Source organism: Dreissena polymorpha, chromosome 7 (assembly GCF_020536995.1).
Source record: "Dreissena polymorpha isolate Duluth1 chromosome 7, UMN_Dpol_1.0, whole genome shotgun sequence".
In the NCBI taxonomy this organism is placed as follows: domain Eukaryota; kingdom Metazoa; phylum Mollusca; class Bivalvia; order Myida; family Dreissenidae; genus Dreissena; species Dreissena polymorpha.
In genome coordinates, this window is record NC_068361.1 from 104,561,376 (window position 1) to 104,582,044 (window position 20,669).

A 20,669-nucleotide genomic window follows, 5' to 3' on the forward strand; every position below is an offset into this window, starting at 1 on the left:
AAATAGAAGCAGTTCTTAATAACTATATCGTGTACGGACAAAGAGTTGTTTTTGTCGAATGTATGACGTAATACTTAAGAGAACCCAAATGAAGTCACATGAACACAAAATAAAAAATTCACATAAAATAACTCACTCATCTCAGGTTACATAAACATAGATTTATTGAACACATACAACATGCATATAACTGACTTAGTTTCAGTCTAAGCTTTTATTTCCACGTTAGTTCCCTAAACTATTCCCCATGTTTGTATTACACTTGCAGTACAGAATTTAGAGTTAACAGTTAAACGACTTGCATGTAGCATAAAATGGCTTGTTAAGAAAATTGACGATAACGAAAATACAAGATACAGATACCAGTTTAAATGAGATTTTTTAAAATAACGAATCAACATCACTGAAATATATGTCATATGCAAATATACACTAAATGAACATAAATAACAATACATGGCATGCTGAATCATAAAACAATTGTTGAAGCTTACACCGCTTCATTCTTGAAATTTGATAATTGTGCGTGAAAATGTTAGGTAACTCAAGTTTATACACCAGCTTGAGATAGTGAATGAATTACTACACGTAGGAAATACAACATACACATTATAGTTTAAATGAGGTTTTCAATAACCAATGAACAATACTGAAATATATTTCATATGCAAATTAACACTAAATGAATATAAATAACAGTACATACATGCTTAATAATGAAACAATTGGTGAAGCTTACACCGCTATATACTTAAAATCTGGTCCCGTGTTTACAAAACAGTTTTTGCAATCGAAAATCGATTTCGTTTGTCATTGAAAATGGAATTTCATTGTGGTTGATAGGCAAAAATGAAAATCGATGTCGATTTAAATTGATATTCGATTGCAAAATCGTTTTGTGAACACGGGGCCAGATAATTGTGCGTGAAAATGTTAGCTATCTCAATGTCATTTATCATGTTGAGATATTGGAAGACTGACAACAAGAAGTACACATATCTGTGAATATAGAACAGGTTAAATGTTTGGCTATGAGAAAATAAACAAACATTTATTCAAACGTTCATATTAACTAGTTTTTAGTATTTGAAATTAATTTGTATAAATAACCTGAATGTACGCTTATGTAATACGTGAAGTAACATACCAAACATATATACGAACAAAACTCAATACAGATACTAGTATGTTGTTGTCCCTTACTAGAATATATAATTACTTTTATCAGAACATATCGCAAAAGAATGCAGGCAAAGGTCTGAACACACAAAAATAACATTATTTACGTATGCTGCAATTCATTATCAATTCACTAAGACTATAAAACAGAATCTCAAACTGGTGCAACAGCTTGCAATTGTTATTCAAATATTATATATTCAATATATTATTCAAATGAACGAAATATATTAACTTATTCCAATACATTAAAATGCACATTGCAAAGCACGTATACATTATAAGGTACATGGGTTTATGCGTTCGAAATATCGTGGGGTTTGACTAACCTTTCTATTTGAATGTTAATTATAGATATAAGCCATGACATTGATCAAGTAATATATAAACTCTCAGATATGGATCGAGGTCATTTCCACCACTCAAAGCTATTTTATCAAACGTGTTATTGAAACATATACCAAACGGATAGTCTGTTTCTTTCCCTAAAGGGAGAGTCATGAAATGTTGTCCAATAGGACTGATTTGGTGTATGGTAAGACGATAGTATGTCACATACACATTACCACAAGGATCCACGGCGATTTGACGTGGGCAAAATAGATCTTGGTGCTTTTTTTCAAAAACTTTCCTTCCATTTAATTTCAATGCCATTAATGTTTTCTTCAAACCATTCGAAATTATTAACACACGATTATGCGCATTAAAATTACAAAAACTTAATGGCGATAGTGCACACTCTTTCATGTCTAAGCTTATATTGATCTCACGAAGCAACGTTCCGTTATTATTAAGAATATCGATCTGCGCCGTGCTATTTGACATACAGATGTACTGGTTGAGTGGGACATTTCTAGTAACATCGTCATACGGTATTCTTGTTTTCAGTTCTGTTATAACGTGCACATTTCCATAACGTAGTTGTGCAAATGCAATTTTGCTTGCAAATGGTAAAGAAATCACCATGTCCGTCGGACCTGTCTGAGAAACTGACCAAGGAGTAACGTCACAAATGAATTTTGATAATACAAAAATACTATCTTCCTCAATCACTAGCAACGCATTTACTTTGTGTAAAGCTATATATATATACTTCATATGCAAATTAACACTAAATGAATATAAATAACAGTACATGACATGCTGAATAATGAAACATTTGTTGAAGCTTACACCCCGCTACATACTTAAAATCTGATAATTGTGCGTGAAAATGTTAGCTATCTCAATGTCATTTTTTATGTTGAGATATTGAATGACTGGCAACAAGAAGTACACATTTCTGTGAATATAAAACTGTTAATGTTTGTCCATGAGAAAATGAACAAACATTTATTCAAACTTTCATATTAACTAGTTTTTAGAATTTGATATTAATGTTTATAAATAACCTGAATGTACGCTTATGAAAAACGTGTAGTAACATATCAAACATACAAAACAGAATTCCATACTCGTGAAAAAGCTCGAATTGTAATATAATTCATATAAATGAAATACATTTACTAATTCAGATACATTGAAACGCACATTTCCAAACACGTTCGCATTTTAATTTACAGTCGTTTATGGGTTTGGAATATTGTGTTTGTATTAACCCATTTATGCCTAGCGTCTAGAAAAAGGCATTGGCATTATGCGGCGTCTCATCAGGGTTTGCTTAAAGGAATTTCAGTAAGAATTATACTAAATATATATATAAATATACTAGACATCCCTAATTTTGGAAATAAATTGATCCAATGTAGAAGAATGGGAGAGTCCACTAGGCATAAATAAGTTAAGATTTGTATTTAATAATCCGAATGTTAATCGTAGGTATAAGCCATGACATTGATCACGTGAATCTATACACTCGCAGATATGGATTTACGGGTTCATGTCCACCACTCATAGCAATTTTATCAAACGTGTTATTGAAACATAACCCAAACGGATATTTCGCTTCTTTCTCTAAAGGGAGATACCTGATATGTTTTCCACAAGGACTGATTTGACGTATGCTAAGACAATAGGTTGTCAAATACACATTTCCACAAGGATCAACGGCAATTTGACGTGGGCCAATTAGATCTTTATATTCGTCCTTATATTCAAATACTTTCTGTCCATTTAAGTTCAATACCATTAATGGTTCCTTCAAACCATTTGAAATTATTAACACACGATTATGCGCATTAAAATTACAAAAACTTAATGTCGATAGTGCACACTCAGAGCTTAAATTGATCTCACGAAGCAACGTTCCGTTATTATTAAGAATATCGATCTGCTTATTTGACATACAGATGTACTGGTTTAGTGCGTCATTTCTAGTAACATCGTAATACGGGATTCTTGTTTTCAGTTTTGTAATCATGTGCACATTTCCATAACGTAGTTGTGAAAATGCAATTTTGCAAGCATGTGGCAAAGTAATAACCATGTCCATTGGACCTGTCTTAGTAACTGACCAAGGCATAACGTCACAATTGAATTTTGATAATACAAAATCACTATCTTCCTCAATCACTAGTAACGCATTTACTTCGTGTAAAGATATCACGATGTACTTATCTATCCATATACATGAACGCGGTTCGGGACGTTTTTTCTTGTCAAACAGGGGTATAACACTTAAATCTTTAGTAGATTGAAGCTGTGGAATTCGCTTCGTATATGGCTTATAATGACTAATATCAGTATCGGATCCTGTCTCACTAACATCACAAGTGCAGTCTTCTATTCGCAAGGAATTCTTAACCTCTAACAGTAAACGATCAAAAGAGGTATCCTCAACACATTTAAAGCTAGATTTGCTTCTACTTTTCTCCAATTCACCTACGGTTGATTTCAATCGACATACCGAATTCTTTTCAAGCTGGCGCTGCAGGAGAACAACGTGTTCATTCGTTCCAAATTTCTCAACTTGTTCAATATAAGTTGACTGCTGTTCAATGTCATTCAAAAACTGACGTGCCTTTTCGTTGTTTGTTTTCATTTTTTCTCCTATAACTTTCTTCTTATCAGCAATAGATGATAGCACTTCATTCTCAAATTGCGCGTATATGTCTAAGAGTTTCTGTTTAATAGTTTGTAGTGATGACAACGCTTTTTTTTCTATTTCAGATACCAATTCTTCATGTGTGCGTTCATGTTCCAAAAGACTCTCGCCTTGCTGGTGCAAGTCATGCAATACTGTCTTCAATCCGATACAATCCACTTTTATTTCATGCAAGAAATCAGCCAGTACCTTTAGTGTCTCGCACTTTCTGTGCTCAGCCAAAGCACACGTATTACAGCATGTTACATCGTGGTCTTTACAAAGAAGAACCGCCCTTTCTGTTTCGTGATTTGGGCATGCAATCAATCTCTTCAGAAGTTCTTGTATCTCCTGAGGAGGCACATCCGAAAGGTCACACAACTTGTGGAGTTTTAAAGCCTTTATCCTTAAATGATCATGTTTACAATGTCCACAAAGTGGTTCCTCACATTCTTTACAATACACAACGCCTTCTATTTCGCCTTTCTCCTCCAAACACGGACCGCATAAGTACTGTTTGACAGACATTTTTGTGCAAAGTCTAACAGATTCACCTCCGTATTTATATGCTAAATCGAAAGTAGGAACAAATACCTGGCATGTGCATACACACCAGTATATCGATCGACTGGGACACTTACTGTGTTACAGAACAAATGTAACTACATTTTGATAGCTGCTAGTTCCCCTGATATAATAAGTACATACTATGTTATGCGCATGTTTGCACATCACAATCCACACGCTATTACAGCTATACGTTGTGTTCTTATTATTCTTAAGAATAACTTAAATCTTTTCACACAGTGGTTCTTAACAGTCTCTGCAATACACATATTCCTCTAGTGCGACTGTCTCATTCAAAAATGCACGCTCATTGAAACAAAATCGCCTATTTGTAGTCTAAATCGAAAGTAGGAAAAATACCAAGCGTGTGCAGGTCATAATACACTAAATAGTTTTCCTATATAATTCAATGTAAAAGCGACAACTTTGAGCGAAAATAAATGCAACATTTTGCACATAGAGACCCCCATAACCATACCTTTTCTTAAAGGCCATTCTAAGCGGAATCGATTTATGCAATAAAAAAGATATGTCATGTACAATGCAAGAAAGAACTTGACACAAACCAAAATCGACTGTTTTTGCAACTTTTTTTTTCGGCCGTTTCTTAGTGGAATGTAACCTTTTCTAGTGCAATGGTTTACTATAGTCTTCAAGTGTATCATATTTCAGGGATTCAGTAGTGAACACCTATTCATGCCCTACCATTATCTCCGCAAGATAACACCCGAATAATGGTAAAAAGTGTAAAACATGCCTTCCTGTCAACTATGATATTTTTTTAGAGAGTACAGCCCTACATGAAGCGATCATTTAGTGTATTGTAACCTATGAGACAACGTTCACTGTTAACATCGCGGAAAATAAGCACTTCTCGATACTTATAAACCTATTTTCTATGTGCATGCCAATTTTCAGACCGATCTTTCACGTAGAAATGCTTGAAAATGCATTTTATTATAACGCCTGATAAGCCATGTGGCTTTCGCGTTCGGAGCTTTGATTTATAACGGGAGTTCAGGCGTAAAACGATTACCCTAAATAATTACAAGCGGTCAAAATACTGGAATATTGTTACAAGCTATGTAGAAAAAGAAGTGAACAACTATTAAAACGTGTTCATGAGCTCTTTCAGCACAAAATGTTGCGATTTGAGATGCTCAAGACGAGTTTTTGTACGTTCTTTTTCTTATTTTCCTCTGAAAACGTTTTTTTTTTTCTTAAAAACTCACGATGTTCCTTAAATTCGTGAAACAAACGCATTTATTCCGTGAAATTTGCCAAAACGCGTCATATCCCACTAAAAAAAATGATGATTTTCTGTAAATACAGCTCCTTTGTGACTAGGCCTGGTTTTGCGTTTAGGTCATAATACACTAAATAGTTTTCCTATATAATTCAATGTAAAAGCGACAACTTTGAGCGAAAATAAATGCAACATTTTGCACATAGAGACCCCCATAACCATACCTTTTCTTAAAGGCCATTCTAAGCGGAATCGATTTATGCAATAAAAAAGATATGTCATGTACAATGCAAGAAAGAACTTGACACAAATCAAAATCGACTGTTTTTGCAACTTTTTTTTCGGCCGTTTCTTAGTGGAATGTAACCTTTTCTAGTGCAATGGTTTACTATAGTCTTCAAGTGTATCATATTTCAGGGATTCAGTAGTGAACACCTATTCATGCCCTACCATTATCTCCGCAAGATAACACCCGAATAATGGTAAAAAGTGTAAAACATGCCTTCCTGTCAACTATGATATTTTTTTAGAGAGTACAGCCCTACATGAAGCGATCATTTAGTGTCCTACATGAAGCGATCATTTAGTGTATTGTAACCTGCACACTTGCCTGAGTACGACGTGGTATGCGTTATCAATCGTGATACATCGGCTATCTCCGGACTCCTCCATATTGATTTATGAAATAAATCGTCTGCTGATCCAGAGTGCTATTTTGCGTTGGAACTTTTCGTTACAAGCGAGTTGCGGCTGCATTCAAACAAATAACACATATTAACTTGTGTCTCCCGTTACTCTCAACAGAATAACTACACGAAGGATAAAACCTTGCACATTTTCGCTCACCTTTTGTTTTGGTTAGGATACTTTGTTTACAAACGAAGACATGACCCATTTTTCGAGAAACAAGCTGATGTGGTGCGTAACTTAAAAGTTTTGCTGTTAACCAGCGTGTGAAATTGAGAACCTCTAGTTCAGACTTTTTTCAGACATTAGTGATTTTTTTAGACAAAAGGGAAATGAGTGACCATCAGTGCCAATAAAATGTTTGTTTCCAGCTCTGATGAGGTACATATGAAGCTGGCCGGATAGATTTAACAATATTAAAGGTGGTTACCAAAGGATCGCACGACGCACGATGAAAGGCGATCCCAAGAACTCACCCTGCGCTTTGCGCACGTGAGTTAAAAATAATTCATACATCAAATATATAAGACCTAACAACTCATTAATCTGTTAAGCCTTAAATTATGATAAAGCCTGTTAAAATATATATATCATGTATATTAATCAATTTCTCTATGATTCATTTAGAAAGCACGTTTTTTGGGGGTGGCAGACGTTTCTCCCCCAAGACGTTTCCTCCCCAGACGTTTCCTCCCCAGACGTTTCACCCCCAAAATGGGGGTGAAACGTCTGCATAATATGTAAATGTATATTAGCAACAGTTATTTGTAATAAAGTGAAAATAAAGTATTAGTATTTTAATTGAGTGCATTTTATGTGTAAAAAAATGATGTTAGTTGAGTCCTGACTAATTGAAATATTAATTAATGATTTTATATGGTTGTTTAGGGAAGCCTCTAACAAATTTAACAATTAAATAGATCTAATTATACTTGATTTTATAAGTGCCTTAAATTGTTCTTGCATTAATTAAGCTCTTTGAAAAATTGAGTCAAATCAAAGCTTTGATGTTCTTTGATGGTCATTTTAAATGGAAAAGTATGTTACAAATTAAAATAATTATAACTATTGTATTAATCAATTGAGTAAAAGCACACCTTTGATGTTCTTTGATGGTCATTGATGGTCATTGTAAGTGGAATGGTATGCTACAAATTAAACAATTATAACTATTGTATAAATCAATTGAGTAAACAAACACCTTTTTTTTGATGATCATTTTAAGTGGAATGGTATGTTACAAAGTAAAGAATTACTATTATTGAATTAATGAATTCATGTTGCTACAAACAAATCTATAATTTAAGTTTAATAAGATATTTTCCATTACTTGTTCATTAACAGTGATTGAATTTTTTTCATTTAAAGTGTATTTTTGCACGGCATGGACACAGTTTCATTTTATGAGGATTTTTTTTTTGATTAATAAAAAATCCAGTTTTGAAGTAAAATCAATTTAAATAATGCTATTATAATCAGAAAATTTGAATACGGAAAAATGTTTATTATTTTAATAAAACATCTTTGTGCTTCTCGTGAAAATTTAACAAAATGTCACTAACGCTACTTTTTACATTCAGAAAATGACATGCGTTTGTTATGTCAATTTCGAAAATTGGATAAAAACATTAATTTTACCAAAAAGGTTGACTTAATATTTTATCAGTTGATGTATGTCACCTTAATAAACACAAAAATGGAAAAAAGTAAAAATGTATAAAATGTCAGTTACATGACTTATTACATTCAGTAGGCGATATGTTTTAATTATAATTTGTAAAACTAGATAAATACAACATATAAAACTGCATATTATGCACTTTTGATAAAACACAATTTATTCCCAAATTGATGTCTTATTCCCAATTCACATAATGCAGTGTTATAATAAAGATAAGCCATAAGTTATGATTTTTAAGAATGAATAATAACTATAACATATTTTTATTTTTATTTTGAGTAAATAAAGTTGTTATATGACATTAAAATTATAATTTATTACAGCCAGTATTGAATTGTAGTTCTCAAAAATAATTTTGATAAATAACTATCAGTGTGTCATAGATCTTTATTAATACCATTTACCTTCCAATTTAAAAATTAATTTAATTTGAAGCCAAAAAAATGTGACAGCATTTTCATCATTTGGCTAATATTAAATAACAACCACACCTACCATTATACAAGATTTTAGGCACTTAGGGTGCAATAAACAAGCATTGATTAGATTAGCAAGTGTAGTACAACAGATAACAGCTAGATTATGGGTGCAATATACAGGCCCTTTAATCAGCATTGATGAGATTAGGTGACAGGGGGATAAGATGAGATTAGCACATTATTATGCAAAAAAATGTTTTTAAATAGTTTATCACTGTATTAAATATTATTAATGAATAGATTTGATTTGACTTAATTTATAGTTTTATATATGGAACAGAACAGAACAGATAGTTTATTCATATAACTCGAACATTTACAGTTCATCGTTACATATACAAAACTGACAATATAATAAGCAATAAGCACATGCATAGTAATGCGAAAGTGACCAAACTAGTACATTAAAAGGTGTTATATATAATATACAATTAGTTTGTTTAACAGTATACAATTTTATGAAATATTTTATTATTCGTACATAGCAATTTATATATAATGGGTATCGCCCTAGTTCCCCGTACACAGCTGAATTAGCGGTACTCATTTTGACACCCAGTATTCGTTTCAAAAATCTTCTGTGAACTCTTCGCAATTTAAGAAATCTGACAACGTCCCCATATGTCTTACACATAATTTCACTTCATCATACATAGACCGAATAATTTTTAACAATCTACCGTTTATTTCGCTCTTTATAAGCTTGTACCATAGTCCGTTTCAATATATTGAATCATAACATTTCATAAGGTCGATATAGCAACAGTATAGTTTCTTTTTAGTACTAAATGTTTATCTATAAAAGCCTTTAGTAGGAAAATAGCATTCACAGTGCTATAATTGGTTTTGAATCCAAACTATGGTAGTCATAGATGCATCTGTTGTATTTCACAGTGACATCCAATCATTTTATTATATACATACATATAAATGCATGAAAAAAATAAAATTGTTGACAATTATATAGTTTATTTATTTATCATATTTAACTGTTACAAGGAAAACAGTTTTGAAATTAATATAAATGTGATTTAACCATTTAATCAATTTACCAATTGACCCTATTTAATTGGATTAATTGGATTAAAAACAACAAACAACTACAGTTCCTCAACATTAATGATTTACATGCATTCCATTCACAGTTAAACCAAACAAATAATCAAACAAGCTGCTTCATCAATAAAGTTAATTGAAAACTTCATAAACAAAATAATTATTTTGATAATAAATCAAGAATAAATTTCAACCAAACAATCATACATTTATTGGGGGGGGAAACGTCTGCACTTAAACCAAAGTGGGGGAGAAACGTCTGGGGAGGAAACGTCTTGGGGGAGAAACGTCTAGGGGAGGAAACGTCTTGGGGGTGAAACGTCCGGAAACCTTTTTTGGCCTGGGGCGAAGCCCCTAGGCCATAGTATTCAATACCGTTTTTTGAGATAAGCTGACTTGGCTGGCTGCCAAAACAACCACGAATAAATGAATTTGGAAAAGTCCGATTTACCACTTGGCGGTCATTCATGCGCAATCAAAGAAGAGGGACCGATACTAACAAATAGGTCCCTGCAAAGAAGTTCTTAATAACCCGAATTGTGAATACAGAACATCACTATATAACATGACAGTGTCATAAAACGTGTAAAAAAATATTATTTAAGCAAAATTCCTAGCATTGGGTACGGCATAGTTTTTATTATTGTTTGCATATTCATGCGAGAATAAGTTCCTCACTTGACGGTCTAGGCCGAAAATATACGAGTGTCTACGGAGACAGTACGAAGAATTTTTTCTGATACATTTTTAAGGTATTAACACTCTAATGAACTTCGTGCAATATCTCCTTCTTTCGTACATATCCGTCAATCTAAATGTTATCCGGGAATGTGCTGAAAACTACGAATATTCTATAAATACTAAATGTAGGATCCGCTAAATACAAAGGCAACAAATATGGCCGACATTGTATCGTTTAAAGAAAACGCAATTTGCTATGTTGAAAGACAAAGATTAATAAAAGTGTTATTATCGTTCTAATGTGACTGGGGTTAATGATAAACGTCAATTAATGCATGGCAGTGTTGATATTTATGGAAAAAAAAAACGATTCCTGGAAACGCTTGAAAATTTTGACCATTGTGAACAATAACGTTTAGAACCCGTGTCACAACATTTTATATTGTTGGCGAGAAGTAGAAGTGGATAAAGTGGATTTATGCTTGTGTGATGACTGTAGCCATGTGAACGGGTTATCGTACGGCAAAACCCATCACGTAAAGAAGAGTCTTCAACTTTTCAAGAAAGGAATGCCTTGTTTTGCTGTCAACACAAAGCTCGGAACAGGAAGGTACAAAGATTTTGCTTTTTTTTTCAAGTATAACAGTTGCTTGATTCATAATTGGAGTAAAGTAGATTTTGTAGGAAAAGTGCACCCTGTCAGTGATTTTTACCACATAATCAGACTCATATTTGCTTTCATTTTGAAAAAGAAAATGTGGAATCCGGGTCCGCTCACCCTTATTTCTGTTCGCCCTAAATCCTGTTCCCCCTCAATCCTGTTCGCCCTGGGTCCGTTCGCCCTAAATTTTATCATCAAAGCAGGGAAGCAATAGATATAACGAAATTTGTTATCTTTTAAACATTTTAATATATAAATGACAACTAAGCTACAAACTTGTCAACATGTGTACAAAATCAAGACGGCGCTCTTTAACGTGTAAGCGTGTTTGTAACAAAGCTGTCAAAGGCCAGTAATTTTCTCTAATTGTTTATTATATTAATTAATGAAAACTTTATGTTTCACCTTTATTGCCCGGGCATGAGGCTGTTCCTTGATACGCTGTTTTACCTATAACAAATCATAAATACGATAATGCTTTACTGGGAATTATGCATGTGCGTTAAGTGTCGTCCCAGATTAGCCTGTGCTTTACTGGGAATTATGCATGTGCGTAAAGTGTCATCCCAGATTAGCCTGTGCAGTTCGCACGGGCTAATCAGGGACTACACTTTCCGCCTTAACTTAACTGGAGACATCATTTAAACGAAAAATTCCATAAAAGCTGAAATTGTCGTCCCATGTTTTAATGACTAATTTAAATATGTTAAAACATTACGTTACACCGCCAGAATGTGGAACTCTTGTTAGCATTCTGGAAATATGTGTATTATCTTACATGGCAATCGATTATAATATAGTTAAGCACATTTTATGAAATTCATAATCATTAATGAAGCGTTCTCGTAAATTGAGTTGCCCATCGATTGTTGGTCAGTGTCGGTGATTGCTCTTTCATCTTCATCTGCATCGGTGTCGGTGATTTCTGGCCAGTTTTTTTCCTCACACTGTTTGCATATGAAATGCAAACCATCATTCCGTTGGGCCTGACGATAGGCCTCATTGCGGAAGAGAAACCTATCACCGAAGACGTCATTTATCATATATATCGGTCTTTTTGGTTTGCTTATACAATAAATGGTCTTTTTAATTGAAAAGGCGGACGAAATCGACTAAGGTTATAATATAAATTGACATTTTACCTGTATCTCTCCGTTTGGAGACCGTTTACATAATTTACGAAATTGGCCTTTATGTTGCGCTGCTTACCATTTTAATATTTATATAATTAAAAAATAATAATCTTATACCTTAATGTATTTATTATAATTGAACATTTTCTTTGAGGCTAATTTCTACACAATTTAAAATATACCGCTCTGTTTCATTTACATAATTTATGTTTATTTACTTAATCATACGCTTATAATCATATTAAAGATAATTTCTAAAAAAATAAATAATAACAGTTCTTTTTTATAAACATGATTTATGCATGCATCAATATTTAGTATACTCTTTAGGATAATACTAAAAGTTTCAACTTAATAATCATATTCTACATAACTAATTTCTATATGATTTAGTAATTGTTCTCAATGTTAACTAAATTAGGTTAAAACGACACTCAATCAATCAATTAACACAGACCGTTATCTCTTTAATCTCTTAATTAATCGACAACAATCAATAAAGGCCAGTTACTACTTCACACAGCGCAATACACGCAAGAATTATTGGAAATTGATCAGTTTAGTAAATTGAATATTGATGATGTTTTTATTGAGATTTAATGATGTTTATATGAATTTTAAATTTATTTGCCTATGCAGGGATCGACAAGATTACAAGAATATAGATAATCCGACAGACGGTGGTTATATATTGCTGAATGAAAGAACCATAAACAACGCAAGAAGTTACACTCAAAATCTCAAAATCTTAATGATTATAATACACATATTAATGTACAAATAATTTATTAATTTAATATATACAGCTTATATATAAAATAATAAATGATGTACTTTATATTGTGTACATTGTGTTCATATCCCGATATGGAAATGATCCTATAGGGCGAACGAACCCAGGGCAAACGGACCCAGGGCGAACGTGTAAATAGGGCGAACGGACCCGATACCGAAAATGTGCCATGTAAGGAAAAAGTTGTGCTGTAAATGCATGGAAATCAAGGACAGCATATTTGAATTTTATGACCGAGTATTGATGTTTTCCTCAAACAAACAACAAAAAAGTATATTATGTCCCAAATACAAAAATTACTATTCTGAAAATGATATACTTTTTGTGTGATCACCTAAATTATGTATTATGGTTATTCAAATTAAAATGCTGCATATTTATTATCTTTTCAGCAATGATCAACAACATTGGTGGTCCAGGAACGGTTAATTACTTTTTGTCAACACTGTATGTTCCAATAATCAATTAAACTTAAAGAAAATGGAAATACATGCGGGAAGGACGTTCATTCATCAAGTTTCAACTATCTCCTTTATAGCAGACAGGCTTATAAGATCGAAACGAAGTAGATATTTCACTGATTTAATAATAATATCTGATTGTTAATGTAGAACCAATGTTTTAAGTAATAAATAAAATGTAACGTTAATAGTCAGTTTCATATCCAGTAGGGATAATGCATGTATTTGGTATTAACATTTGGATGAAGAATGTATATAATTCATGTATTTGGTTTTAAGATTTGGATGAAGAATGTATATATACATTCTTCATCCAAATGTTAATACCAAATACATGTATTATCCCTACTGGATATGTGGTGTTTACACTTACTTATTAATCCAGTTTAAAGGGGTTTATCATATAAAATACTAGTAATGACATGCTATGTCGTGAATGTTTGAATAAATAAAAACGATGACGCATATCATAATGGATCATTTCACACTTCTCATGAAACACTAATATCAGTTCTTACTCCTATACAAGTGCTTGTGTATTTGACATCTGTATATAATTATTTTGTTAAATAACTTGAAGAAAATGTTGTCAATTTATAGAAACAACTTTGAGAAGGCTTATTGAAGCCAAATTAATAAGAAAAGACCAAATATTTTTTATTTTAATAAATACAAATGGTTAAAATTATTCATACACAATTTGCAATTGTGCATAATTTTGTTCGACTGAAACTTATTGATGATCTTATGAACCTGTCTGAATATAAGTACATGTACTAGTTAAATATCAACTTCAACATTTCAGTGATACATTGTATGCTGATAACCTGTGCAGGAGGAAAATGAAACCAGACGGATTATGGACTCAAATTCAACCCGTAAAAAAGCTAGGAACTTGCAGTCACTGAGTGTTCTTGTTTACAGTCATGTGTTCAATGCTGCAACAACATAAATATTATAGCTGGCTCTGGACTCATCCTTATGCATCTTAAAATGATCTTTGAACGCGATGGTCTCAAGAACATTTTTATAATGAATAACTTTGACGGTCAGCCCAGGGTCACCAATGCCAAGCGTCTTTTGGAGACACTTATTCCAACCTGTCGAAGTTCTTCAAAGAACTACCATGACAATCGTGTATTTGTTTTGTTTGTCATAATAAGTTTAATGTTTAATATCACTAGTATCACTAGTCATTGATACATTGATAAATCTATTTTCCTTTAAACGTGTTTGATTGAATGATTATATGTGCCTTGTTACTTAATTATTAATGTTCTAATTTCCCTGTAACATTTTCAAGTCTTATTTTATAGAAGAACGCATTTCACGTGCAATTTCAAACAAGGTTAACAAATCTTACTGCACTGAGTAGGCTCCATCTCACACATGATATATGAGATGTATGTATGTTTATGGGTTTATTATAGGCTTTTCCTCTTTTTTTATCTATTTATAATAATTTTTTAACATTTAGCTCATCTTAATGCTCACATATAAAAATCTCAAATTCAGTATGGCGTTTCTGGAAAAGGGGGGTAACCTTGATTGTAAAGCGGGAACTTATCGTTTTCACTGGTGACCCCCATTTTTAGCTTATTATTATATAGCCTATAATTTATATATGAAATATATATAGTGGAGCTATCCTACTCACCCCGGCGTCGGCGTGAGCGTACAAATGTTAAAGTTTGCGTACCAACCAAAATATTTCCTATGTGCCTTGACATATTGCTTAGGGGGTAAATATTTTGCATACTTCTAACCAACATGACCCCAACCTTTAAACAAGAGCAGACAACTGTATCAAGCATTTTATAGAATTATGGCCCTTTGTACACTTAGAATATGCATACTATTAGTATTAATGTTAAAGTTTGCGTACAACCCCAAATATTTCCTTGACATATTGCTTTAATATTCTGCATACTTCTTTACTAACATGACCCCAACCTTTAAATAAGAGCAGACAACTGTATCAACCATTTTGTAAAAATTATGGCCCTTTTTTCACTTAGAATATGTATATTATTGTTAAATCTATGTTAAAGTTTGCGTACCACCTCAAATATTTTTAATGTCCCTTGACCTATTGCTTTCATATTGTGCAAAATTCTTTAACAACATGACCCCAATCTATAAACAAAACCAGACAACTGTATGAAGTATTTTGTAAAATTATGGCCCTTCTCCATTTAGAATATGCATATTATTGATAAATCTATGTTAAAGTTTGCGTACCACCTCAAATATTTTCAATATCCCTTGACATATTGCTTTCATATTTTGCAAACTGTTTTACCAACATGACCCCAATCTATAAACAAGAGCAGACAACCGTATCAAGCATTGTGTAAGAATTATGGCCCTTTTTTGTCTAAGTAACTGAATATGTTCTTAAATTTTGTGTTTAGATCTACTTGACTTCTAAAGTATCAAATCTATTGCTTTCAAACTTCAAATACTTTCTTAATACCACGAGGGTACTGTACCTGGCAAGTTAAATTGTACCTCAACCTTTGAATGCCTTGACTCTTAAGGTCACAAGAATAAATTTTAGTTAAATTTCCATAACTTCTTAATGTATGATAAGATTTTATTCATAATTTGACAATACGACACTTACCTGAATACCACAATGGACTCCACCCAAACAAAACAATACCCCAAGCCCCAACTCAGAATCCCTGCACCCCCCCCCCCAAAAAAAAATAAAATATTGTTTTCCTTTAATATTTTTGAAAGACTTTCTAATAAATGACCACCCCCCACATTATACCCCCGCTCAACCCTCCCCCCTACCCAACCCACATTTTTTTTCTTTTCTTTGAAATATGGTTTAAAAAAAGAAACAAATGTTTATTTACTTTATTTTTAAAGGACCATCCAAACATCCCACCCAAGCTATTGCTATGAAACTTGAAAAAAAATCTTATTAGTTTGTTTTATGTCTTTACAAATGCTCAATATATTGTTGAAAATATACCTGAACAATAACCTTGACCTTATTGATGAATCTGATTAATTTCCCCATGATGGCTTATGTTATACTGTCAAGCACTCGAATAGTCGAGCGCGCTGTCCTCTGACGCTCTTGTTTTCTTTATTTTTCATTCAAGCATACATTGTTAATGATTTCTATGTTCGAAGATTGTAATTTCCTTTTGCTATGTTTTTTATGCCCCTTTTTGAAGAAAAGGGGGCATATAGTGATCGGACTGTCCATCTTTCTGTCACACTTTGCGTTGAGGTTTCGAAAAATGCTCATAACTTCTATGTCCCTTGAGATAAAGCCTTCATATTTCGTATGCATGTGTATATGGGCAAGGCCTTTCCTTACACACACAAATTTTGACCCCTGTGATCTTGACCTTGAACTTATGGTCTGCGTTTAGGTATCAAAATCTGCGTTTAGGTTTCAAAAAATGCTCATAACTTCTATGTCCCTTGAGATATAACCTTCATATTTGGTGTGCATGTTTATATGGACAATGCCTTTCCATACACACAAACATTTTGACCCCTGTGACCTTAACCTTGAACTTAGGGTCCGCGTTTAGGTTTCGAAATCTGTGTTTCGGTTTCGAAAAATGCTATAACTTCTATCAAACCGTTTATAGAGGGCATAATTATGTCATTCTATGGTGACAGCTCTTGTTTAACAATTTATTTAAAAAAAGACTCGTGACTAGATATGGCAATTTTTCTCGTTTTCGAAGGATGATGACATCACTTGTTTGTTAATTTGTATGCCCCCCTTCAAAGAAGAGGGGGTATATTGTTTTGCACATGTCGGTCGGTCCGTCGTTCGGTCCGTCCACCAGATGGTTTCCGGATGATAACTCAAGAACGCTTAGATCTAGGATCATGAAACTTCACAGATACATTGATCATGACTGGCAGATGACCCCTATTGATTTTCAGGTCATTTGGTCAAAGGTCAAGGTCAAAGTGACTCCAAATAGTAAAATGGTTTCCGGATGATAAGTCAAGAATGCTTAGGCCTAGGATCATGAAACTTCATTGGAACATTGATCATGACTAGCAGATGAACCCTATTCATTTTCAGGTCACTAGGTCAAAGGTCAATGTCACAGTGACTCGAAACAGTAAAATGGTTTCAGAATGATAACCCAATAATGTTAACGCTTAGGATCATGAAACTTCATAGGTACATTGATCATGACTGGCAGATGACCCCTATTGATTTTCAGGTCACTAGGTCAAAGGTCAAGGGCACAGTGACTCGGAACAGTAAAATGGTTTCCGGATGATAACTCAAGAACGCTTATGCCTAGGATCATGAAACTTCGTAGGTAGATTGATAATGGCTGGCAGATGACCCCTATTGATTTTCAGGTCACTAGGTCAAAGGTCAAGGTCACGGTGACCCGAAATAGTAAAATGGTTTCCGGATGATAATTCAAGAACGCTTATGCCTAGGATCATGAAACTTTATAGGTAGATTGATCATCACTCGCAGTTGACTCCTATTGATTTTGAGGTCACTAGGTCAAAGGTCATGGTCATGGTGACCTGAAATAGTAAAATGGTTTCTGGATGATACCTCAAGAACGCTTATGCCTAGGATCATGAAACTTCATAGGTACATTGATCATGACTCGCAGATGACCCCTATCCATTTTGAGGTTACTAGGTCAAAGGTCAAGTTCACGGTGGCCCGAAATAGTAAAATGGTTTCCGGATGAAAACTGAAGAACGCTTATTCCTAGGATCATGAAACTTGATAGGTAGATTGATCATGACTCGCAGATGACCCCTATTGATTTTCAGGTCACTAGGTCAAAGGTCAAGGTCAGGGTGACCCGAAATAGTAAAATGGTTTCCGGATGATAATTTAAGAACGCTTATGCCTAGGATCATGAAACTTCATAGGTACATTGATCATGACTCGCAGATGACCCCTATAGATTTTCAGGTCACAAGGTCAAAGGACAAGGTCACGGTGACCCGAAATAGTAAAATGGTTTCCGGATCATTACTCAAGAACGCTTGTGCCTAGGATCATGAAACTTGATAGGTAGATTGATCATCACTCGCAGTTGACTCCTATTGATTTTGAGGTCACTAGGTAAAAGGTCAAGGTCATGGTGACCTGAAATAGTAAAATGGTTTCTGGATGATACCTCAAGAACGCTTATGCCTAGGATCATGAAACTTCATAGGTACATTGATCATTACTCGCAAATGACCCCTATCCATTTTGAGGTCACAAGGTCAAAGGTCAAGTTCACGGTGGCCCGAAAAAGTAAAATGGTTTCAGGATGAAAACTGAAGAACGCTTATTCCTAGGATCATGAAACTTGATAGGTAGATTGATCATGACTCGCAGATGACCCCTATTGATTTTCAGGTCACTAGGTCAAAGGTCAAGGTCATGGTGACCCAAAATAGTAAAATGGTTTCTGGATGATAACTCAAGAACGCTTATGGCTAGGATCATGAAACTTCATAGGTACATTGATCATGACTGGCAGATGACCCCTATAGATTTTCAAGTCACTAGGTCAAAGGTCAAGGTCACAGTGACAAAACATATTCACACAATGGCTGTCACTACAATGGAGAGCCCATATGGGGGGGCATGCATGTTTTACAAACAGCCCTTGTTATCTCTAATTATGCATTAAGAACAATATTGAAATCACCTCCAACTAAAATGTTTTTATCTTTGTTATTTATTGAAGTGAAATGTAATGTTTCATAAAATTTGGATTCATCTATATTCAGGCCGTAAACGTTTATTAATGTTAATTGTGTTTCGTGAATTATTATCCCCCGCCAGAGGCGGAGGGATATTGTTTTGGCGTTGTCCGTCCGTCCAGCTGTCCGTCCATTGGGCACTTTTGTGTCCGGAGCCATATCTTGGAAGTGCTTTGGCGGATTTCATTGAAACTTCGTATGAGTATATATATATGCATAAAAGGATGATGCACGCCAAATGGCATTGTACTCCATCTGTTAAAAACAGAGTTATGGCCCTTTATATCTTGAAAAAATGCTTTTTACTATAGGCACTTTCGTGTCCGGAGCCATATCTTGGAAAAGCTTTGGCGGATTTCATTGAAACTTGGGTGTATATATATGCATAACAGGATGATGCACGCCAAATGGCATCGTAAACCATCTGTTAAAAACAGAGTTATGGCCCTTTGTATCTTGAAAAAATGCTTTTTACTATTGGCACTTTGTGCGGAGCCATATCTTGGAAGTGCTTCGGCGGATTTCATTGAAACTTGGTATGAGTATATATATCGATAAGAGGATGATGCACGCCAAATGGCATTGTATACCATCTATCTGTTAAAAACAGAGTTATGGCCCTTTGTATCTTGAAAAAATGCTTTTTACTATAGGGACTTTTGTGTCCGGAGCCATATCTTGGAAGTGCTTTGGCGGTTTTCATTGAAACTTGGTATGAGTATATATATGGATAAGAGGATGATGCACGCCAAATGGCATTGTACACCATCTGTTAATAAGGGAGTTATGGCCCTTTGTATCTTGAAAAAATGCATTTGTTTGCGTGTCAGCAGCCATATCTTGAAAGTGCTTTGGCAGATTTCATTGAAACTTGGAATGAGTATATATATTCATAAGATAATAATGCACGCCAAATGGCATTGTACATTATCTGTTAATAATGGAGTTATGGCCCTTTTTATCTTGAAAAAAATGCTTTTTTGAGTGTCAAATATAACACTTTTGTGTCCAGCAGCATATTGGAGGGGGATATCAATTCACCGAATTTGCTTGTTATATCTATACTTGCTTGTCTGCCAATCATTATTTCTTTCAAGTTATCCACTGTTATTCCTGTATTACTTTTGATCAGTAAAGTGATGCCTTGTTTATTTGTATGTTGTCCGCTAAGATAAATATCTCCGTCCCATGCACTTTTCAATGTTTGTGCGAAGGTATGTGTGATGTGATTTTCCTGTAAAAGACTTTTTTTCGTCTAACCATTTGAAAATTTAAGTGTGTTTGTCTTTGTTATTTAGC

The 20,669-nt window shown here is 33.8% G+C and overlaps 2 protein-coding genes across 2 annotated transcripts in view; one reads left to right on the forward strand and one right to left on the reverse strand.

Moving 5' to 3' along the window:
- LOC127840004 (sodium-coupled monocarboxylate transporter 1-like) overlaps positions 1-20,669 on the forward strand; it is a 639,226-nt gene that overhangs the window by 206,735 nt on the left and 411,822 nt on the right. The window lies entirely within an intron of this gene.
- LOC127837264 (uncharacterized) overlaps positions 513-20,669 on the reverse strand; it is a 289,076-nt gene continuing 268,919 nt past the window's right edge. The window contains exon 2 of the mRNA XM_052364190.1: positions 513-1,508. The gene's annotated coding sequence lies outside the window, so the exon portion shown is untranslated. The remainder of the gene's footprint in view (positions 1,509-20,669) is intronic.